Here is a 5,745-nt window from a genome sequence, read left to right on the forward strand (position 1 = left end):
GGTACGAAGCAGTACGCGTCTGCTCGCGTCTCCGTCTGTACCCCAACGCCAACCCAACCACATTTACACTACCACCACCGACCGAGACCCACTCCTGCACGAGCACGACGCGACCGCCGTGCCGAGGCGCCCAACTTGCGTTCCGCGCGCGCGTCTCACATTAATAACTCGAAACCGATCCCCGCCCACGCTTCCTTCGCTTCTCCTTCCCCTCTGCCTTCGCTGCGTCTTAATGGTAGCTCCGGTGGTTGCACCCACCTCCCGCTTACCGCTACCCATATATATCGCTTCCGATCTCACCTCCCATCTATCCCGGACAAACACTTCCCAACCCCGACCAACCGCGGCTCGATCAGCAGCCACCACGCACGCACGCAAGCTAGCCGGCCCGTGTCCCACGGCGCTACGCCACCATGAGTGCCGCCGCCCAAGAAACCACGGCCGGCGGCGGCGATGGCAAGCGTCAGGGACCTCGCCGCCCGGGGTACCTCAAGCTTGGCTACCACATCGTGGTGTCCAACGCGATCTACGTACTGCTTGCCCCGTTCGCCGCGGCGTTGGCGCTCCGTGCGTCCCGCCTCACCCCGTCCGACCTGGCCGCAGCACGTGCCTACCTCCTCGCGAACCTCCAGCTGGCTGTCTCCCTCGTGTCCGTTGCCACGGCCCTCGCGACGGTCTACCTCGCGCGGCGGCCGCGCGCGGTGTACCTGCTAGACTTCGCGTGCTACAAGCCGGGGCCCGACCACGTGGTCACCCGGGAGACCTTCATGGAGCAGTCCAACAAGGCCGGAGTGTTCACCGACGATAACCTGGCGTTCCAGCGTAAGATCTTGGAGCGGTCGGGGCTAGGGCAGGGGACCTACTTCCCGGCGGCGGTGCTCAACTCGCCCCCTAACCCGTGCATGGCGGAAGCGCGGCGGGAGGCGGAGGCTGTTATGTTCGGCGCCATCGACAGCCTGCTCGCCAAGACAGGGGTGAGGGCCAGGACATCGGCGTCGTGGTCGTCAACTGCAGCCTCTTCAACCCGACGCCATCGCTCTTCGCCATGGTCGTCAACCACTATAAGCTCCGCGGTAACGTCGCCAGCTACAACCTCGGCGGCATGGGATGCAGCGCCGGGCTCATCTCCATCGACCTGGCCAAGCAGCTGCTCCAGGTAATTTTTTATACAACTCCTCGAGTACGTAGCATAGTGTTAATTTCGCGGTGCGTTCGAGTGGGTTAGGCTGGCGATAGTGGGGTTTATTAGCTGCTATCATGCACTTAAGAATAGTAAACATGTCGATGTGGCAATGAATCAAAGAAGAAAGAGAGGTTAAATGCTATACTATGTGTCATGTATGACTATAATTAAAATTATCTATGAAACTACACTATGCACTATAAAGGTAATATCAAACTCCCTCCATTTCTATATATAGGGTGTATAGTTTTTAGCATGAAAAATAAAAAACGCACGTGGAGAAAATATTTCATAAGTTTTGACCGAGATTATATCTTGACTAATAATATGAGAAAATAGAGAAGCTTGCCTGATATAAGAAAAGGTAATCAAATCGCTAAAAAAGGTTATCCAAGCGAGTATTGCAATGTAATTGTATATTTCGAATTTTTTTCTCAAAAATTTGTATACCTTATATCAAGGAACGAGGGAGTACAATAGTATCATATGTATGATAGTACTAGTACTTCCTCCGTTCGAAAATACTTGTCATGTAAAAGAATAAAAAAATGTATCTAGATGTATTTTAGTCTAAATACATTTTTTTTAATTCATTTTGATGACAAGTATTTTCGGATGAAGGGAGTATATGGTACTTTCTATTGAAGTTGAGCGACTACAGCTGCTCGCACGTCAGCCGATGGTTGGGTAGATGGATCGTGTTGATCGAAACCAGAGAGCGGTTCAGAAGGGAGAGCAAACTTTGACTTGGTTTGACTTTTCATATAGTTTTCTAGTACTTTTTCTGACCTATATACCTATGCTGTCATTGTCTAACATTCGCTGCTGCTATACGTGTCGGATTACAACATCTACGGAGGAGTGTGATATTCTCCTGGAACATTAATACTTCTAGTTGGTTGTTAGGTACTCCCTTCGTTCGGAATTATTTGTTTTGAAAGTGGATGTATCTAAAACTAAAATATGTTTAGATACATCAATTTCGGCAACAAGTAATTCCGAACGGGGAGAGTATTATTTCTAATTTCAATTGTATTAAGTCAATGGCAATGAGAATCTTAATCTCGCTGAACAGAGATCTGTATCCTTGATTAATTTGTTGACTACCTGAGGATCTAAATTTTTTATTTGGTCGGCCTGCACACCTTGTGTGCTTTGGGCGTTGTTCTTGTTAAGACGATAACATCCCATTAATCAACACTCAACCACCGCTCCAATATCACTCGCACGTGTACTGATCGAAGCCTGTACTGATCGAAAACCTGTTGGTGCACCAGCTCGCGAGGGAGTGTTTCTGTTTCATTCGCTTGTACTCCGAAATGGTCCAGGCAGCGAGTGTTTCCCATCTTTGAGTGGTTTATTAAGCACCTAACGGTTGACGTGTGCAGGGATCGATCGATCCATCGACGAGCTAGCTGATCACCGCTTGTCCTAATATTGATGAGGGCAGCTAGCTGGCAGGAAGAGTTGGTCCAATAAATCTCGTGTTGATGCGAGTGGCCAGTAGGGCCAAGCCAATTATTCGTCGATAATACAGCTGTCTATCGTGAATACGGATGCGCAGGCAGACGTCTAGTAGTAGGAGGAGGCATGTGTTTATTTAGTTGACACATTAATGGACGGGTCTAGCTGGCGGCCGGGCGCTAGCTAGCGTTCGCTAGCGGCCGGCCAAATAAAGTAAGTGCCTGTCTCCTTGGTCCCAGGGACTAGACAACCGCATACTAAAAAGATAAAATTAGTGTAATCTAAAAATGTTAAAAATGACACTGTTAATTAATTATTCTGTGTGGTCTCTTCTCACGTGATGGATGCCTGCATGCCACTGCATTAATTTTCCTCATGTTCATCCTTTTGCATCAATTTTTGGTTTTCAAAATTATAAAAGACATATCCTCTAAACCGCGCGTCGAAATTCAGATCCGTTTTCACTGTTGAAATCCTCGCGACGTGCTCTTCAAAAATAGATCCCACATGGGCATGTTTCGGCGAATTAGTCTTCCTGCCAACTAAACATCAATGTATGTGCAACTAAACTACATTGTCGCGCCAACTGAGCATATGTGTGTGCCAAAATAGTCCTCCCAACTAAACATCAATGTGTGTGGAACTAGACTACATTACCGCGCCAACTGAGTATATGTGTGTGCCAAAATAGTCCTCCCAACTAAATATCAATGTGTGTGGAACTAGACTACATTACCGCGCCAACTGAGTATATGTGTGTGTCAAATAGTCATGCCAACTAAACATCAATGTCTGTGCAATTAGACTACATTGTTGTGCCAACTGAGCATATGTGTGTGTCAATAGTCCTACCAATTAAACATCAATATGTGTGCAACTAAACTATATTGCCGCGCCAACTAAGCATATGTGTGTGTAAATAGTCCTGTCAACTAAATATCAATGTGTGAACTAGACTACATTATCGCGCCAACTGAGCATATATGTGTGCCAATAGTCCTGTCAACTAAACAACAAAGTTGTCATGGTTGCTAGAATGCAATCTCATAGGAAGTTGAATTATGCAGATCCAAAAATTGATTTTGCAAAAAGTTGCACGATGTAGTACTAAAGTTGCACAATACAGTACTAAAGTTGCACTATATAGCACCAAAGTTGGCATCAAAAAAATTTCATCGAAACATACTCATGAGGGATCTAGTTTCAAAGATCTCGTCGCAAGAGTTCCAGCAGTGAAAACGGATTTGAATTCCGACGCACGGTCTGAAAGATATGATTTTTTAAAATTTAAAACTTTGAAATGAATATGCATGGACATGTTCTCTTCGGAATGGAGTAATTAGTGTGAACGCATTTAATACTAACAACCACATGCACTAGAAGACAAAAAATTAACAACCACATGCATGCGAGACGCGGCCGCTCAATTCAACCAAATAGTGCGTATGCACTTTTTAGATTTTAGGCACATTAATTTGCTTCTCATTGGAGTTGCCATGTTGTAATGGATACATGCAGGTCCACCAGAACTCGTACGCGCTGGTGGTGAGCATGGAAAACATCACGCTCAACTGGTACTGGGGCAACGACCGCTCCATGCTCATGTCCAACCGCCTCTTCCGCATGGGCGGCACGGCGATCCTCCTCAGCAACCGCGTCGCCGATAAGCGCCGCTCGAAGTACCAGCTCGTGCACACTGTGCGCACGCACCACAGCGCCGACGACCGCGCCTATCGCTGCGTGTTCCAGGAGGAGGACAAGGCTGGCCGGGTCGGCATCGCGCTCTCCAAGGACCTCATGGCCGTGGCCGGTGAGGCCCTCAAGACCAACCTCACCACGCTCGGCCCCCTCGTTCTCCCCATGTCCGAGCAGATCCTTTTCCTCACCTCTCTCATCGGCAAGAAGATCTTTGGTCTCAAGATGAAGCCCTACATTCCGGACTTCAAGATGGCCTTCGAGCACTTCTGCATCCATGCCGGTGGCAGAGCGGTGCTGGACACCATTGAGAAGAACCTGGAGCTCAGTGACTGGCACATGGAGCCTTCGAGGATGACGTTAAACCGGTGGGGGAACACGTCGAGCAGCTCGCTCTGGTATGAGCTTGCATACACGGAGGCGAAGGGACGCGTCCGACGCGAGCACCGTGCGTGGCAGATCGCCTTCGGGTCAGGGTTCAAGTGTAACAGCGCGGTGTGGCGCGCGCTCAAGGACATTCACCCATCAAAGGAAGCCGGCAGCAATCCATGGATTGAGGAGATCCACCGGTTCCCAGTCAAGGTGCCCAAGGTGGAGAGCGTCGTTTCATCACCATGAAAGACTCGTCAAGGTCGAGTACACATGGTTTTCTAGAAAACAATCTTCTTTCCAACTTCAAAGGTATCTGTTGAATTATTTGTATCATTTGATGTAACATCAAGTTAATCAATGGTTTTGTAAAGATTGGAGGAAGCGTTGAACCCTTTGGTCTCGGGCCGCTGTATATATTGGGAAGTTGTCGTGGCTTACAAGCATTGGGAGATCGCTAGGATTCACCCGGAGTTCGTACAGGAGAAGGAAAGATGATTTACAATGAGAGGAGGAGTCCAACAGAAAAAGATATAAATGAGTTTGAAACATACACGCATAACCCTATCAATCTATCTAACATCCTCCCTCAATCTAAACCTACGAAACCTTGCACTACTAGGAAAATGCTTATAGGTAGACATTTAGCAGTAGCGTTGGTTAGAGACCCCACGCTACTGTTATTTAGCAGTAGCGCCGGCCAGCACCAGGGCTACAAGCGCACGTTAGTAGTAGCGCTGTATTTCACGGCCAACGCTACTGCTAATGGGCCACGCTCTCGGCCCCTTGTTGCAGCTTTAGCTATAGCGCTGGGCCTCCTCCCCTATGCTGCCGCTAGGCCCACCTCTGCTTCCTCTCCCTCGCCGGCCCGCGCGTGCACCCCTCTCCCCTCACTCACACTCACACGCTCACACCAGATCGAATCCATCCCCCGATCCGGCCGCCACCCCCGCATCCTACTCCGGCCGCCCTCCCCGCGCGGGCCCCTCTTCCTCCATTGGTCGCCCTTCCCCGCGCCGGCCCTCCTCCCTTCC

The 5,745-nt window shown here is 49.1% G+C and overlaps 1 pseudogene; it reads left to right on the forward strand.

The window, feature by feature from the left end:
• Positions 1-215: 215 nt before the first annotated feature.
• On the forward strand, positions 216-5,228 carry LOC119285955 (annotated as a pseudogene).
• Positions 5,229-5,745: the final 517 nt, after the last annotated feature.

The sequence above is a fragment of the Triticum dicoccoides genome, chromosome 4A, assembly GCF_002162155.2.
Source record: "Triticum dicoccoides isolate Atlit2015 ecotype Zavitan chromosome 4A, WEW_v2.0, whole genome shotgun sequence".
Taxonomy (NCBI): Eukaryota; Viridiplantae; Streptophyta; class Magnoliopsida; order Poales; family Poaceae; genus Triticum; species Triticum dicoccoides.